Below are 16,822 nucleotides of genomic sequence, written 5' to 3' on the forward strand. Positions count from 1 at the left end.
GTTTTTAGGAAATTGCCCAGGTGATTTGTCCTAAAGCCTTAGCTCCTCCAAGACTCACAGCATCCCCATGATTTCACTGGTGAGGGCATATGCTCAAAGAGGGGAGGTGAATCCTGTCTGTCACCCAGGCCATATTCTCTGGGCATTGACATGTATTTGCTGTGTGCCTGGAGGTGTTCTGGTTATGAAGCCTGAATTGAACGTTGTTCTGACTTAGCGAGTTACATTGCCCATAAACAGCGATCTTCTGCTCTGTTTCCATTGCTGATCATCCGGAGACTTGGCCAGGTCATGTCACTGCTTTTCTTCTTCTGCTCAGCTGTTTCTGGTCTCATCTTGGAAGAAACTCTTAGACTCTTTTCCTCGTTGATTGCCTCTTAGGTAGCTTATTTCACTTTTTGTGCTGTGAGGTTTTTTTAAAAAAGGCTGGATTTCTTTCCCTTCCTCCCTGCCTAGCCTGCTCAGCAGGGACTGTATATGGATGGTGTTGGTAACAGCAACAGGGGGAAGCAGTAGGAACACGGTGCTGAGTTAGTGATGTTGACTGGTGAGACCTTCCTTTCTGTTGCCACACTCGCTCCTGCCCTCATCTCCTAAGGCTGGACTCGGTGGCCTCCTTGGCCTCCTCCTCTGTGGTCAAGACCCATCTTCGCCTACCTGCCAGGCTGATGTGTGAACACTGCTTTGACTGAGTCCGTCCCTCCTCAGTGCAAGTCTGTACCAGCTGGGATCGGCTTTTTCATCCTCCCCAGTTTTAAATGTAGGGCTCATGCTGATCAGGGTCAGGACAGGGCCGAGGTGGTGGAAGTGTTCTCCTGGCATAGGCTGTGGGCCCAGAACGGGACGTGGGGCTACAGCTCCGGTTCAGAAGTCAAGTGGAAAAGGGTGGTCAGAGTTGAGACAGGAACCAGGAGAGGCAGCCAGTAAGTCCAGGGAAGAAAGAATTTCCAGGTAAAGAGGATAATTGAGAGTATTGCATGTTCAGGCAAGTGGGCGAAGACTGAGGGAGTTCCATTGCATTTAATGAGTGAATGATGACAGTCTGGTGTGCTCTGAAAGCGCTTCAACAGGAACGGAGGTTAAATTACAGCAGGGAGGAGCCAGACCACACACACTTTTGTGAGATTTAAAAATGAAAAGACAGGTTTTATTTTTTTTTCCCCCAAATGGCAGATTCTTAGGTGTATTGAAGGCTCAGAAGGTGGAGCTGGTATAGAGGAGAAGATTCAGAATAAAGAGCTGTCGTGGAGGATGGGGGAAGGGACCGGGTTCCCCTGGGGCAGTCAGGAAGGAGGAGAAGGGCGCGAGGCAGGCGGAGGCACTCCGTCCAGCTCTGTCCCTTTTGCTGTTGGGAGGAGAGGAGTCTCTCTGTTAGCCGCCCACTTGGGGCAGCTTGAGGTGAGCCTGCACAGATTAGTCTGGCAAAGGTCTGTCTTGTGTCATCCTTTTCTCTTCACAAAGCTTAGGTGATTCCCTGTTGCTGGCGTGAGCCCGGGCGACTTCTGTGGTGGCCAGGCCATTGCCTGTCTGCCTGCCCAGCCTCTCTGTTGCGAGTGTTGTTCCCCTAACACACCCGGCTGTTTGCCGACGTGCCTTCACTCACACAGGCTCAGGCCTTGGCCGGAATCAGCCTTTCCTGCTCTCTTTCCTCCACTGTGCTGTGGATCAGTTAACTGTAGATCTCACTCCATAGAGAATGGAAACTCATTCCTTAAAACTATGGTTATTTTTAGTCATGCTTTTATTTCCTCTGCTAGGTTGTGACTGAAAGGATTTTTAAATCCAGGAATAATTTTAATGTTAATAAAATGTAGTGAGAACATGCATGTCAGTATCAGAGGACAAGCCCTAACTGGGCTGACTTCAGTTTGAATCCAGGCTCTGCTTCTCCCTTGGTGTGGTTTGGGGTGGTTACATCCTGTCACCTTATTAACCTACAAAGTGGGGATCATGCAGCTGACCTTTTAGCAATGTGGGGCCCAGGCCTGGCACACACTAAGTACTCAGCAGTCTACACCCCAACAACATCTGGCTGCGCCTCGGGGGGCGGGGATGACGAGGTAGAGGAGAGTGGGTGAGGGAGCCCCCTGCTCCTCATCAGGATGGCGGGGGAAGGCGTGCGCGATTCTGCCCTTCTGAACCTCCTTTCCCGTGTCTGTGCGCATCGGGTGACACATGTCATAAAGAGCCGGTGGGTGTTCTTCATGACTGTGCTCCCTTGTTTCCTAGAGCGTCCTATGCTAATAGCGGTTTCATTTGTCTCTGCTGGTGATTGCATAGAAGGAAGCGCATATTTATTCTGGGAAAGCAGTGTACACTGCAGTCAATAGCATCAATTTGTACTTTTTAAAAAAGATTTGATTGGCAGCTATTTAGGAGTATCACACAATTCGACATTTATAACATTTATGGCAGGAGGTACAACCTGGAAAGTTAGTTTCCCCATTGAAGTTGCTCTGTTTTTCCTTTGCCCACAGAACTCTGGGCGTGTTGAAATGATTTGGTTTTTGGCCCTCTCCTTTTCAGAACAAATGCTGAGGCTTAGATGTATAGTAGGGCAGCTGTATAAAGTGTACATACCATATCGCTTATGAAACCAGAGAAGAAATACTACCACAGGGTTCGTTTTTTCCTATAAATTTTTAATGTATTTGACATGGTTGTGGGTAGCTGATCCTTCCATTTTCTCAGTAGGAATACAAATGTTTCCTAACAGAGAAAGGAAAGGAAGCTTGCTCTATGAGAACTCGATAAACCAATATAAATATTTTAAGAGTATTCTGTTCTTCTCCATAGCCAGTCACACCAGGTTTTATCTCTCATCCATCTTCGTGATAAATGAGTGCACATTAATTTTTAGTGCTGAAAATCTGTCTCCTGACATGGAGGCTGGTGACAAATGACACTTCCAACCAAGAGATTGTGTTGAGATGTTTTGCAGGTGCAAATGGGGTGGTGGTTCACAAATGAGCCAATGGGAAGCGTCTCACTGAATGCTGATGCATCCTTGACCTTTGTGAAGTGTTTCTTGGTTTTTAAGATGGGCATTCTGAAACAGTTTATATTCATAGCATACTAGAGGTCTAACTGGAGGTCTAACACGTGGATCTCTGGAAAATAGGTAAATATGCCAAAGTGAACCCTGACAGAAAGGGTGGGGGAAATGAAGTCATTGCCCACAGAAGAGATTTGGATTGTTAAAACCAGAATGCAAAGGAGACAAAAGCGTATTGTCAGTACTTGTGATGAAGTGGTGCTGAGCAGGTACTCTGATGTTTGTCATTCAACAGATAAGAAATAAGGGTTACGATGAGGGTTCCCATTGTAAGAAAGGACATTGACAAGCTCCAGGGAAAGAGCATGGGTAGGTCCGAGCCCCTTCCTTCCTCACTCCACCCATCCCTATCTGCCCTCCCAGCGTTTGCAGCAACTTTATTTGGAATAGTTAGAAACCAGAGACCACACAGATGTCCTTAAACAGGTCAGTGAGTACCCCATGGAACTCTACACAACAATCAGAAGAAACATACCACCTAGACATGTAGCTCCCTGGGGGCATCTCCAGAGTACTGGGCTGAGTGGAAGAAGCCAGTCCCCAGTGATGACCTTGTGTTCAATACCAAGTGTGGGGCCGGTCTCTCTTTGCTTTCTGGGTTCCTGTCCACCTCTCCACACTCGTCTCTCCTTCACTTTCATCCCAAGTGTCTCTCTTCTCTCATCTGCTGTACTTCTTGGATTCCCATAAAAGATGGCCCGTGACAGGCACCAGCAGGCAGACAGCGCTGTGCTTGTGCCCCTCTCTGAGCACCTGTTGCAGCACAGACTTGGAGAGGTGGATTCAAAAGCCACTCTTCAGAGTTTCTGAGATACAATAAAGATAGCATAATGCCCTTGTGGTGTGTCTGTGCTGTAGCAAAAGGCAGGATTTTCTTCTTTGCAGGGACCCCATTTTGAGGTCCGTTGGAGTAGCACATAGTAGATGTTAAGTGTATACATCAACTACTGTGGTCTCATGTTATAATTCTTCATAGCTCTATCTTCTTTGATCTAGGCTCTCATCGCTCCATCTCCAGTGTTGGGCACAGTGCCCCAGAGAGAGCAGGGCACTGATGAACCTGGGATTAGCGCATGAACTCCTGCGGGTTGGTATTGGAGGAGGTCGCGTTCAGCAGCTGCCTGCTGTGCCGGATGCTGAAGGGAAGGAGGCTGCTTTCCGGGACAAGTAGTTCATCTTTTGGTGCTTTCTTGATAACTTTGATGGTGAGTGATGTTTTGCCCAAGGGTACCAGATAATTGCAGATTTTGATATTTGACGTTTGGCTGAGACATCCATCTCGGGAGTCTCTGTGGTGATGTTTGAGCTCAAGAAGATGTTTCAGGCAGGCGATAGACGTGTGATTTCCAGCCATCACCCCTTTGGAGGAATTGGCCCCAGTGTCCATTTGGACGTGCACGGGGAACGCCCGTGCCAGTGCAGGGAGGGGGCAGCGGGGCCACAGGAGGCTGAGTTCCACCTGGATCCATTTCTGCATTAAGACCTGCTTTCTCAGCACTTTGAGCAGTTTTTGTTTGTTTTGTTTCTTGTTTTTGTTTTCAATTTGATGACGAAAAGTTTCTGAGTATGGGAGCCATTGCCTTAAAGAGGTTTTGGTATTCTTTATCCTAACACTGAAACTTGGATAATTAACCTGGAGGTGACTTGTTATATTTAGATTTTTCAAAATCGACATCTGCTTGACTTCTGAGCTCTTCCTTATTACCAGTGTTGTCGTCAGTGGGAGAAGTGGCTTTTCTTTTTCAGTGATTCTCTGTGGTGTGATCAACATACTCCCTTCCTCCAAGGGGCTCAGAAGTTAAGAGGGAACCCCTGCTGTTGGCCTTGGGGGCTGTGATAAGACGTGTGATATTCAGTGTTTGGCAGTATGAGAAATTGTGCCTGGTGTTAGCCTTTTTACATGGATGACTCCCTGGAAGTCCTCCGTTACTGCTCGGGTAGGAGGAGAGCTGGGGGTTTTGTTGTTTGTGTTCAGTGATCTAAGCCTTTAGAGCAGAGCCCAAGGGAGCGGAGGAGGGCAGAGAGCAGAGCAGGTGCTGGGGCGGGGGGGGGGTCATCATCTCGGGGAGCCACTGAGTGTGTAGCACCGCAGCTTGCAGCGTGCCATCCACCCCTTCTGCTCCTCAGCATCATCAAAGGGCAGGCAGGATGGCCAGCCATGTTTTATAAGTGTGAAAGTGAGACTCACACCTGCCAGTCACAACTCTTAGGTAGTCGAGGGTGGAGTGGGCCCTGGTCCTCAGGCCTTCTGTTCCTGTGGACGCCTGTAGGTTTGTGACCACAGAGTTGGCATACCGAGTGGCGACCATGGAAAAGACTTGGGCCGAAGTTGGAAGGAGCACCTGGAGACATGTGGGAGTAGGGTGGCCCCTGCTTGAGCTTGGTTCAGAGGTCAGGGGCTCACGAAGCCACACACACACAGGGCGTGTTGTCACATCTGAAGCTTTATGGGGAGCACCGAGCGGGCTCTCAGGCATACTGAGGGGTGTCTTAGGAGAGCAGGGGAAGGACATGGCATGGTTTTGTGTTTCAAGGGTGAGCTTGACTGAAGGCTTCCTTGGTTTGAAAGTCCTGCGAGTGCTAAAAGGGGTCCCCAGCTTTCTTCCCAGCTCACCCCCAGAAAGGCTTAGAGTCATTTGTGGTGTAGTATTGCCTTCAGCTCAGTCAGTCTTTTGAGGGGGTATTTCCTTCCTCCAGCAACAGCCCCCATCATTGTGTCCTTTGCTGTGCTCTGGTCTGTGAAGAACAGGAAGATTCAGGCACCAGTCTTGGGTCATCGGGGGCTTGGATCTGAAAGTGCTGGTCCCATTTGGGTTTGTATTTTGTAATGAAAGCCTGGAGTCAGTCCAACATCCAGTTATTGAGGCGAGTATGTGTAGGATGCTGAAATGGAATAGTATGATGTATCCCTATAGATTCATCCCCCAGATTCAGTAATTTCAAGGTATTTCCTGGGTACAGCTGCCCGTTATGTCTAGAGCACTTAACTCTGCTTTTATTACCTTACAACAGCCCCATGGGGCAGGTATTATTTATTTCCATCTTGATGATGAGAAAACTGACAGGCCCAGAGATAGGAAGTAACTTACCCAGGGTCACACAGCAGCAGCTAGCCTTGGCAGCCTGTGTGCGGACTCTCTCAACTGCACTGCTTGGGAACGCTTCTTAGCTTTTCTGATACAGTTTAATAAAACCATCCAAAAGTTTGTCTGCAAAATCCTAAAGTCTAGAATTGTGCATGTAATTGTGAATGTCAGTGATGGCATACTCCTCCAGCAAAAATTTGTTGGTGTGTGTTCTGCATAATTGCTATGGTAACTTGAGTTTTAACAATATATGTGTAAGCCTCAAACGAGTACTTTTTGATTACTTAGCCTTTAGTAGACATCGTAGACTGCATGAAAGTTAAATCAGAGACTGCTAATTATACAGTTAGCTGCTAACATGTGGTGAGGGACTCAGCTATGTGCATTCATTTCGAGAGATTTTCAAGAGTTTGGAATTGTTCCAGCTTGCTTCAGACCTTCTTCCCCTACTTAACCCCTGTGGTACTATGTATTTCTGTATTTAAACAGTAGATTTGAAGTGAACAATAGTGGTATTATTGAGTAATTCTGTCATTCTTTGTGACCATGTGGAGTTTTTATTTCTGTTTAAAAATTAAAGCAGATCTGGAGGTGTAATATTTTTTCTTCGGTAAGTTCAAATTTTACGTCATACATGAACTGTTTTACTAAATTTGCTTAATGTCAATAAAGTTGAAATGTATTATTTTAAAATGGGTGGTTCTGATACTGAAGAACAAATCATGAAAATAGTTGATTTTTACATAATTATTACTGAAAATAGTGTTTTCATATGAAGGGAGTGTTTTTAAAAATGGTCCTTCCTGGCTGTTGAATACACGAGGTATATCCTGGCAGGCAGAATTCTTTTTCTGAGCCTTTGGCAGGACAGGAAGAAAGACTCAGGACTCCACTGCGGGAGGAGTCTGTGCCAGAAATCACCGCGGGCACGCGCTGTACCTTTATCTCACTCTGTCCCTCTGCGAACTTCTCCCGGGCCTGCAGCCTGTGAGGCTGAGCACTGAGGGCTCCTACAGGGCCAGCTGGATGGAGCCGCAAAGGATGGCATCAAGGCTGCTCCCGCCCAGGTGGTGGGCTGGTGGAGACCTCTGCTCTGACCTGGAGCATCACTCAGGGCAGTGGTCCCTACCTGATTGTGTGCCCAGGGGTGTGTGGTGAGGACTGGAGACATTCATGGTCACAGCTGGAGGGGATCTTACCTTGGCATCTTGTGTGTAGAGGCGGGTTATGCAGCTCAGCATCCTCCAGGGCACGAAGCAGCCTCTCCACCCCCACGGCAAAGAACTGTCTGCCCAGAACGTCCACGGTGCTGAGAAACTTTGACTTAGGGCAAATAAAGTAAAATTCCCTAGCCTGTTTCATTTCCTTGAAATGGGAAAGAATTAGTGCTTTTCTCATAGTGATTTTGTGGCAAACTGTGGAAAATGATACCTTGAAGAGGCCAATTTTTGGTGGCATAAATAACAATGATGGTTAATTTGGTGGGGAGACATGTAGGATGGAAACCTGTTGCTGTGACGGCTCAGGTGCAGTAGAAACGCTCCACTCTGCATGCTAGGTGCTGTCCACGGGTGATGATGCTTAGGATCCAGCCTTAGATACTTACTCATTTTGGGCTGCACTGTGCAGCTTGTGGGATCTCAGTCCCCTCCCTGATCAGGGGTTGAACCCAGGCCACTGAGCCAAGTTGTAACCATTGGATCCCCAGGAAATTCCCAAGATCTTGCCTTTAAATTAGGAAATTGAACTGGAAATCACTTAGAAACATTTGAACAGGAAGCAGTGTTTCTGGCCAAATGCTGGCTTGTCAGTCTTTTCCTGAACTGGTCTGATGATAAGCCATCTGGGTTGCTTGTTACATGACAAAATCCTCCCCTCGAAGACTCAGAGGTTAGAAGAAGGGACCAGGGTTGTAGTCATGTGATGGGAATCCTCAGTTTCAACAGTAGTCCTAGGTGAGTCTTACGATCAAGCAAATTTGGGGAATAGTCCTTTTAAGGGCGGAAAAGATCCTTTGTCAGTGAGTTTGGAAAACCGTGGTTTAGAGTAATGCGTGTGTGTTAGTCACTCAGTCGTGTCCAATTCTTTGCAACCCCATGGACTGTAGCCTGCCAGGCTCCTCTGTTCATGGAATTTTCCAGGCAAGAATACTGGAGTGGGTTGCCATTTCCTTCTCCATGGGATCTTGCTGACCCAGTGATTGAACCCAGGTCTCCTGCATTGCAGGAGGATGCTTTTACCGTCTGAGCTACTAGGGAAGCTCATCGTTTAGAGTAAAGCAGACATCTTTCGTATAGCCCTCCGCTGAGCCTTTAATAGGATAATTTGCATTGCTATCTGCTCAGTGTCCCATCTGGTGCAGATGTGGGACAGGGTGGTGGGATGGGAAGCAGCTTTAATCAGCCTGCTGACCACGTATGCAAAGTTGGACACTGGGTGGTACCTCTGAGAAGCTATGAGGAGATCAGGAAAAAGAAAGAACTCTAGACATGAGTGGAGGGGAGGATGCACATGTTCTTAAAAGGACTGTATTCACACAGTTCACTTGTTTTTAAAAATTTACTATGGGAAGTATTCTAAGTGCAAAAAACTAAGACAAAATTTTGGACAGTGTAATAAATTTAGTGGTTAATATACAGCACATTGAATGCAACTTGCTGCCAGCATCCACAGAATAATTTTTAAGTCACAGATCGTTGATGGATTCTGGACAGCTATGGGATTTCATACTGAAGCCTGACTTTCCTGAAAATACCCGCTGAGGCATGGCCCTTCCTCTTTGGCCTCGGTCCTCCTGAGACCATGCTCCCCAGAGTCATCTTGAGGCACGCACACACTCCAGGCTGGGACCCAGGGGAAGCTGTCGCCTTGTGCTTGTCCACATTCACGTCCAGCCTGGCAGGAGACTTGGGTCCTGTTTCCTTCGCAGAGCAGTTTCAGAGAAGCAGACTCTGTGGCCCCTGATTCTGTAGCTTTTTGTGGCATCACATTTAAATACTGTGCTCCATAATAAGCAACATTTGTAGTATCTGTTCGGAGAAGGCAATGGCACCCCACTCCAGTACTCTTGCCTGGAAAATCCCATGGACGGAGGAGCCTGGTAGGCTGCAGTCCATGGGGTCGATAAGAGTCGGACACGGCTGAGCGACTTCACTTTCACTTTTCACTTTTATGCATTGGAGAAGGTGTTCTTGCCTGGAGAACCCCTGGGACGGGGGAGTCAGGTGGGCTGCCGTCTATGGGGTCGCACAGAGTCGGACACGACTGAAGCAACTTAGCAGCAGCAGCAGCATAGTCTCTGTTGACCAAGGCTGCTGCAAAGTAGACTCAGCTAGCAAGCACCTCAGAAGACCTGCGTCAGATGCGTGGCATGCACATGTTCAGAGTGGTGGTGCCAGCCCAATGGTTGTGGCCTTGTAATTTGTCAAGTAGTTTGTCTCCCAAATGACAGTTCTCTGGCTGGTGAACGAGTGAAGGGTGTTTCAAGAGCAGGCCCCGGAGACCTACTGTAGCAGCATGAACTGTGGAGCTTGACCATTTGTGCTTCTGGGTGGAGCGTCAAGGTTGAACAGCCTCTCTCTCCTTGCTGAGCCTGGCTGATGAAGCTGATGAAGTAAGAGTGAGTGTTCTCGTTCACATGTAAATAGTATCTTCCCACTGAAGGGCTCTTGATTAACTTTCTGTTGCTACCTTAAATTACTGCACACTTAGTGGTTTGAAATGCTACAGACATATTTATTATCTCTGGTTCAGAAGTGCACATGCATCACCAGGCTGACATCATGCAGCCCTGTGTGCAGCTCTGGGAGCTCCCTCTCTCCCTGCCTTCTCCAGCTGCATCCCTTGGCTTGTGGTCCCCTCTGTCTTCAGAGACAGCAGCCTCACATCTCTTGACTTGCTTCTCTCATTGCATGTCTTCTGTTCTCCGTGTTTATAGGTTCCTGTGTTAGGGTGTGGACATCTCTGGAGCCATTATTCTACCCACCACAGGCTTTTTCTGCTTTCTGTATTTCCATAGTACCCTGATCTGTACTAAGTCGTATGGAAGTTCTCTGTTTACATATATTTCATTCCTACTAAATTTCCCAGACTCCTCTAGGGCCACCACGTTGTCTGTATCACCTTTGAATTCCCAGCATTTCCACAGCACCTGGCACTCAATATAGGGTGCTCAGTAAGTGTTTGCCAAGCTAAACAGAACTGTTTCAATACCCCCACCCCACCCTGGCCCAGATTTTAAGAACAAACATAATAGCTAGAGAATTGTAACTTTTATAGCAAACCAGTAAGAACTCAAAACTCCTTTGTCTCTTGACTTCTGGAAAACCATTGAGTGTAAGGCTCAGACAACCTACCTGTGCAGTAGAATTCATTATTGTAGCCATGTCTCAGGAACGCATCATCTGATGCTGGTCATGAGTGTGAAACCAACTGTGCAAAATGAATTACTGCTTGTCTATTTGAAGACTGCTCTTTGCTAAACCGAGTATCGCTTTGTAATAAATCATGGAAAATGGAAAATCTCAAACCACACATTCATTATTTTCTTGCTCTTAAGGATAATATTGTAAAACTGTGAGGACTTCAGATTATTTTTGTATTAAATGTACCATATAAGTTAGCAAAAAAGCATGATTTGATCTTTCTTTATATTACAGGTGAGTATAGATAAATTCTTGTCCATTAATTTTGACTTTGTCTGAATGCCCTTTGTGCCACCTTTTTAGTGATTAATTTGTAGGAGGCACACCTTGGATAGAGTAACACCCCCCAAAACTTGCCCAGAATACCTAGTGAGACTGTCCCAGGAGCAGGAATGCTGAGAAAGCTCACTTTCTTTTGCAAGATTGGCACACATTCAGTTGATTTTAAAATAGAGTTACACATCTGTTTCATTTGTCTTGGTATTTGAGTTTTTAAATCAGAACTGGCTATGCCAGAACAGCAGGCTCTTTGAAGTTTGTATCAAACGTTATTGCTTTGAGAGTGACCTGCACATTTGGTTTTGGTGTGGATGGTTGTCACCCCTAGAGGCTCCTTCACCTCTGTCCTGCTCCAGGTCCTCTGGAACTTCCTGGCCCTCACGTTCCATCTCATTTCTGTTTCCAGCACACGCCTCTTCCTCTCCCCGTGTCATTTGCCCAGCATACCTGCCAAATACGTCTCAGCCCCTCAGGGCCCATGTAGTTGGCACTATGGCAAAGGAAAGTGGTTTTCAAACTGCTGTTTATTTTTTGAAGCACTGAGAACTCCTGTTTTTTGTTGTTGTTGTTGTTGTTGTTAATGTTCTCTTACATCCTGAAGATACAGAAAATGGGTACAGGTGGAACTGCTCAGGTGACACTGAAGGGGGCCAGGTCCTTCCCTGCTCAGTGTGGAGACTGAGGCCAAGTGTCTGAGGAGCTCGCTGGTAACACAGTACCCTCTCGAGAAAGTGGTAGTGGAGTAGAGAGAGCACAGACTCCATCACTTACTAGACGTGTGCTTCAGGCAGGTCGCCCTGGTTTTCAGTTTTGTCATCTTTAAAGTGGGAATGATAGCTGTACCTTCCCCCTTCACCACCACCACCACCCCAGTGGTGCCCCCCACCCCACGCGGTGGTTGTAAGGACAAGATGAGATTATGCTTATCAGGAGCCTCGGGTCTGGCTGCTCTCAGTAAATGGTAGCCTTGGCTGAAGATCGGGCTTTATTGGGACAGCAGGCCAGGCATGTGTTCTCCTATTTATAGGGGCTCTCAGAAAACACGTGCAACCAGAGGCTCGCTCACCAGCGCCTCTTGGATACTCTCTCTCGCCTGATTCCAGCCACGTGGATAACTTTCCTTTCTATTTGGATTCCCTTCCAGCAACATGTATTTGATGTGGGTAGTTTTGCAGAGGAAGTCTGGTAGCCTTTGTGAGACACTAATAAGTCATCCTTGTCATGCAATGAATAGTCATTTTATTCAGAATCTCCCTGGTACGGTGCTGGGGTTTTATTCTGGGAGGAGAAGCTGAACAGTTACCTTCTCACCCCATCCTCCTGCTTTGGGAATGCACGTTCAGGGCACTTCAGTGGGTCTCTTGGAGGGAGGGGGGCACTTGGCATCACAGTCTGGAGCCTTATAGTTGCCGACTTGATTGGATTACTTGAAGTAACCTTGTGTGCTTGGTTAAGAATAAGCCTTATTGAGAAAGTATGTTTTCTGTTCTAAGAACTGAAAGAGATTTTCCTGGCTGACATCTCCCAGTCCTCCAGCTGAAAGAACTATCAGGAGATGTCTCCAGAGTCATCAGCTGTGGGTTAGATGACTGGGAGCAGGAGTATGAATGGTGCAGTAGGTGCCCAAACAGTGTTTTCAGTGGAGAGAATTCCGATCACAGAACAAGGGAGCCCTCCCTGCCCTGGGAATCTTTGCAGCATGGAGGCACTGAAAGCTTGATGCTGCGAGTTGGGCTGTGGAACTGTTGCTGTGGCAACCTCTGCATGGATTTCCAGACTATTGTGTTTTCTTTTAGTAGGCATGCTGTGGCAGTGATCTGTTGTTTTTAATCGGCACTTTCTTTTGGGAGAAGGAGAAAATGGTGAAGAAAAGAGACTTTTGCACGTGTACTTTCTAGAAAACGGACTGCAGTGAGCTGTGCTCTGAAGGGCACGCGGGACTGGCAGGGAAGGTGCGGGACTGGCAGGCCCCTGTGGGCGGTTCTTGTGTTTGGGGGGTTCGTGTCTGGGGGGGTTCTGTTGTGAGAGGCATGTGCCTCTTCGCATCCCTGGCCCCCGGCTGCCCTGTGATTGCTCCATCGCAGCTGTGGAGAGAGGAGTGGAAGCAGGGCTGAGGGCAGGCCTGTGAAGAAGAGCATGTACTCCCGAGGGGGTTGCGGCGTGTTCCTCTGTGACCCCCTCATTGCCTGGGAGGTGATAACGAAACCCTGGTGCTACCGGAGGACCACAGAGTACTTCCCCTTCCAGCTCCACGCTCCTGGATTGAACGATTGCCTGCCAGTCCTCTCCTCAGACAGCTATAGCAGAAATTTGTTTTGCCAGAAGCCAGCACGATTCTAAATTTTTTGCAGGGGAGGGGGAGGGAGTGGCACCTGCTTTTCTCTCTCTGAAGTGTTTTTTCTCAAAATAAGTGAAAATTCAGGACCTGACATGAGAAATTGATGAACACAGGCCAGCAAACTGTATTGTTTCATCGTGAATGGCTCAGCTTATGTTCTTGCCATCCGCCACCCTGCTTAACAACTTGTTCTTATTTTCCAGGAGAAAAACAAAAAATAATTATTCTTTTCCCTGAACCCAGGCACAGAGATGAAAGCAGAAATCAGTGACCCTACATCGTAGCTCATTATGAGAAGCAAACTGTGTTGAGAGGACTGTCTTTCCCTCACGGACTTGCCTGGCTGTGTATTGTGACCAGGAGTCGCCAGGCTTCTAGCCCAAGTGCAGGTCGGGAGCCGTGATGCTGTGTAGCCAGGTGCCTTCGTGGGGGTGAGCCCCGCGCCTGCCATGGTGACCCCCCAGCCCCACAGCTGTGGTGTCCCCGGGGCACTGCAGTGATGGCTCCAGCGCCCTTGCTGCCTTTTCTGGAGCTCCTGTGCTGGGAGAGCCCGCTGGCTGAGGGGGCCTGGCTGCAGCTGCTGTCCGGGCATCTGAAGCGGGGCAGCTGTATCCAGGGTGGCCAGGCCACACGCTCCGAGAGTCACTGAAGTCACTGCCAGCAGCCGGAAGGTAACGGCTGCTGTTGAGGACCAGCTGGTCTCCTGCCCTCCAGAGGCTGGGCCAGAGTGAGAAGAGAAGAGAAACAGCCGGGAACAGAAAATGTACTGTAATTCTAAAGTGCAAAGAGAAATTGCTTTAATTTAAACAGACGTACAGATGATTCCTGGGCTTCCCTGGTAGCTCAGCTGGTAAAGAATCTGCCTGCAATGCAGGATACCCCAGTTCAATCCCTGGGTCAGGAAGATCCCCTGGAGGAGGGCACGGCAACCTACTCCAGTATTCTTGCCTGAAGAATCCCCATGGAGCCTGGCAGGCTACAGTTCATGGGGTTGCAAAGAGTTGGACACAACTGAGCGACTAAGCACAGCACAGCATAGATGATTCCTAGGGAATAAAGACACAGTATAGGGAACACCTTGAAGAAGTCATGTTAAAATAAAATTGAAATTAATACTAAAATGTTACAGATAAGAGATACTCTGCCCCCGTGTGATGAAGTTGTCTGTGATTCTTACATACGTCTTGGATGGTACGGAAACACAAAGGAACCAAAAAAATCAGCCTTGACCTGTTCCCTTAGAAAGAGATAACCGTAGATACAGGAGAGGCACTGACTTTTCAGAACAGTGTCAAAACCCAAAATAAGCAGAGGCTTTCACAAAAGCTAGAGACAGAACAGTGAAAATGGTCTTATGCCTTGAGCACGACCATCCTAGAGACAGGCTCCCTGCATGGAAGATGACACGAAACAAGCAGTCCGGTTCTCTCCTGCTTCCCCTTGCTCTGCTTGCTCAGCCGGGCAGAGCTGGGCTGAGAATGAGAGTAGACATGGGGAGATGTGACGCTCAGGACAGAGGCGCCCCTCCACCCTCACCCCGCTTTCTTGGGGAGATGTGGAGCCAGTGGCGGTGAACTTGACCTCTCAAGTTCCCTTCTGCCATGGAGCCTCTGTCACAGAGTCAAGGTGCAGATACTGATCTTTCAGTCCAAGGAGTTCTCCCTTTTTCACCTGTCCCTTCTGTGTTGTTTATTGCGGTGTGACAAATCACCACAAACTCAGCATACCTCCAGTGCTCTGTTGTGTTATTTCTATTACTTGGGAATTCTCGAAGGAAAGTTAATAAAAGGTAGATTGAGGTTAATTGTGAGGCACCTTGAAAGTGATTTCATGCTAAATAAGTTGGACTTTGTCCTGTAAGTCTTTAAAAAATTAAGCAAAGCAATGTCACAGAGAAATGTTTCGGAGATGTTGGAACACTGGCAGAGTCATCCATGATGGACCTGAGGTTTCACTGGAAACCTCGTGAAATAATGAATGCAGGTGTGCCTCAGGCGTGCACCTGGGTGGTATCCGTGGAGACATAAAGGGAGCTGGGGTGCATTGGTCCTTTCCCTTTCTTTGCAGTGTGTATCAGGTGATAAATTAGAGGTCGAGAGACTGATTGAGTAGCTCAATTGGAGACTGTCCAAAACTAGGTCCCCATAGACACAGCACTCGCTGTACTTTGATCCTTAGTCATTCCTATGTGTGTGTGGATTTCATATATATGTGAATTATAGGTGTATACATGGTGTTTTCGGTTTTGATACTTTCCCATCATCGTGGTCATCTTCACTCTTCTGAACGTAGGACGTAGGTTGACTGATTATCAATTCCTAGATAAATTTTCTAATTAAAAGAAATAAGAAATATGGCTGTCATTATTTGGTCCTGCAAATGATTTCTTCCTTATTCAGTTTTTCTCTGTAGGAAAAGTTTGGTGCCCCCTGTTCCTAATCTTCTCTTTTTTCTTAGTTGAGGTCCTAGGCCTGTACTCGCCTGATTCTTCCTGTACTGTCTCTCTTTCCTAGCTAAAATAGTGGGAGTGTTGTCATGTATATAAATTGCAGAAAATTTCCTTTGAACCACTTTACTCCCTAGAGAAATGTGCATCCTGCTTCATCTTTTGTCTGTGTGTGGGAGTGTGTAGAGCCGTGCCTGAGTGATACATGTCCTGCTCTGGGCGAGAAGGTTCTGGTATTGTTCGCCTTGTGTACGGTGGAGTGGGCTGCTGGGATCTGGCCCCAGTGGTCCTTCCTAATGGGGAGGAGGGAGCTAGCTTGGGAATCTGGGTCCGCCTGAATATTCTGGGTCTTTCTCACTGGTGGCCTGTTATTTCTCAAGAAGATGTGAAGCTGTTGTGATGATATTTTTATGCCTCTGACTTGGCATAGGTAGCTTTTTGGTGAGTTTACACCTACTCCTCCAGCGTATCTTCAATTTGAGGTTAAAAAAAGATTAAAATGTGTGGAGTGCGACTGGAATGAGGTAAAGACCCATACCTGCGGGTGGAGGCCCTAGGGAGTGGAGTGTGGGACCCAGGATAGCCTATCTGGTCCCTGATAATCGAATCATAAGGAAAATCAACTACTTTACCTCAAAATCTCATTTGAAAGTAAAAACAAAGTCTCACCTAAAAAACAGAAACTGAATGCTAAGTCAGCTCTAAAATGAGACAACTAGCTGCCATGCTGCAAAAGCAGGTGCTTGCCTAGGCTGAGTGTGAGTGGAGAATAATTCTTAACTATTTCAATATTAATTTGTTGGAGTCTGTATGAAAATGAGTCTGAATTCTCATTTCAAAATCTAACTTGGTCGACCACGGTGAAAAATGTGTCATTGTGTTACTAATTCAGAGTCATACCCTGTAGCATTTTAAGCCAAATCTGAGCCTGTCTTCATCAAATGTAAATGTGCCTGTTTCCATTTATTTCTTAATAGCGCAGCCAGCTGGGTTGACAGGCCTGTCATCTAAGTCAGGCTGTGCTGAGGCCTGCTCGGCTCGGGGGCTGGGCCTTGGGTACGGGACCCAGGGAACCTGGCTGAGGACATGGAGCAGCCACACAGGTGTCCAGGAGCCCGTGCCTGTGCCTTGCTCGGGTGATCTCTGGAAGGCCAAGTGTAAGGAGAGGGCATTTCTTCTTTAGGTTGGCAGTCC

General features: G+C 47.5%; 1 protein-coding gene across 4 annotated transcripts in view; it reads left to right on the forward strand.

Annotated features, from left to right (window-relative positions):
- The window catches only part of CCNY (cyclin Y), a 108,332-nt gene that overhangs the window by 27,181 nt on the left and 64,329 nt on the right, over positions 1–16,822 (forward strand). For 2 of the 4 annotated variants that reach the window (XM_086334652.1, XM_086334654.1), the window contains exon 1: positions 2,431–4,260. The exons of the other annotated variants lie outside the window; for them this stretch is intronic. The gene's annotated coding sequence lies outside the window, so the exon portion shown is untranslated. Of the gene's footprint in view, positions 1–2,430; positions 4,261–16,822 lie in introns of those variants that run through there. 4 annotated transcript variants of the gene reach the window in all.

This window comes from Bos grunniens, chromosome 13 (genome assembly GCF_055505025.1).
Source record: "Bos grunniens cultivar Pamir isolate PY7600 chromosome 13, Bosgru_T2T1.0, whole genome shotgun sequence".
NCBI classification, from domain to species: domain Eukaryota; kingdom Metazoa; phylum Chordata; class Mammalia; order Artiodactyla; family Bovidae; genus Bos; species Bos grunniens.